We start from the raw sequence: 714 nt of genomic DNA on the forward strand, positions 1-714 counted from the left end.
TGTCCGCCCTCAAGGTCCACCTCAAGGTCCGCCCTCAAGGTCCGCCCTCAAGGTCCACCTCAAGGTCCGCCCTCAAGGTCCACCTTAACGTCCGCCCTCAAGGTCCGCCCTCAAGGTCCGCCCTCAAGGTCCACCTCAAGGTCCGCCCTCAAGGTCCACCTCAAGGTCCGCCCTCAAGGTCCGCCCTCAAGGTCCGCCCTTATGGTCCGCCCTTAACGTCCGCCCTCAAGGTCCGCCCTCAAGGTCCGCCCTCAAGGTCCGCCCTCAAGGTCCCCCTCAAGTTCCGCCCTCAATATCCGCCCTTAAGGTCCGCCCTTATGGTCCGCCCTTAAGGTCCGCCCTTAAGGTCCGCCCTGAAAATCCGCTCTTAAGGTCCGCCCTCAAGGTACACCTCAAGGTCCGTCCGCCCTTAAGGTCCGCCCTCAAGGCTCCTCAAGGTTTGCCCTCGAGAAGCAAGTGCGGCAGCGTCCACTCTGCGTGACGTATTGTATGGCGGTCGCGTTGGCGAAGCATGACTATCATGATCCTCTAGTTCAACACCCGTTGTTCAAAGATCGTGTTATGCCCTTAATTAGTCAAGGTTCATCATCTCCAAAGCGAAAACTCATTTCCCTTTCAACCATTTCGTCGGAAAAAAAAAATCGAAATGGAGTTTTTTGTTTATGCGGCTGGCTGACGAAAATAACTGAAAGATGAAGGTATGTCTACGGGGGG

Source organism: Penaeus monodon, chromosome 22, assembly GCF_015228065.2.
Source record: "Penaeus monodon isolate SGIC_2016 chromosome 22, NSTDA_Pmon_1, whole genome shotgun sequence".
NCBI classification, from domain to species: Eukaryota; Metazoa; Arthropoda; class Malacostraca; order Decapoda; family Penaeidae; genus Penaeus; species Penaeus monodon.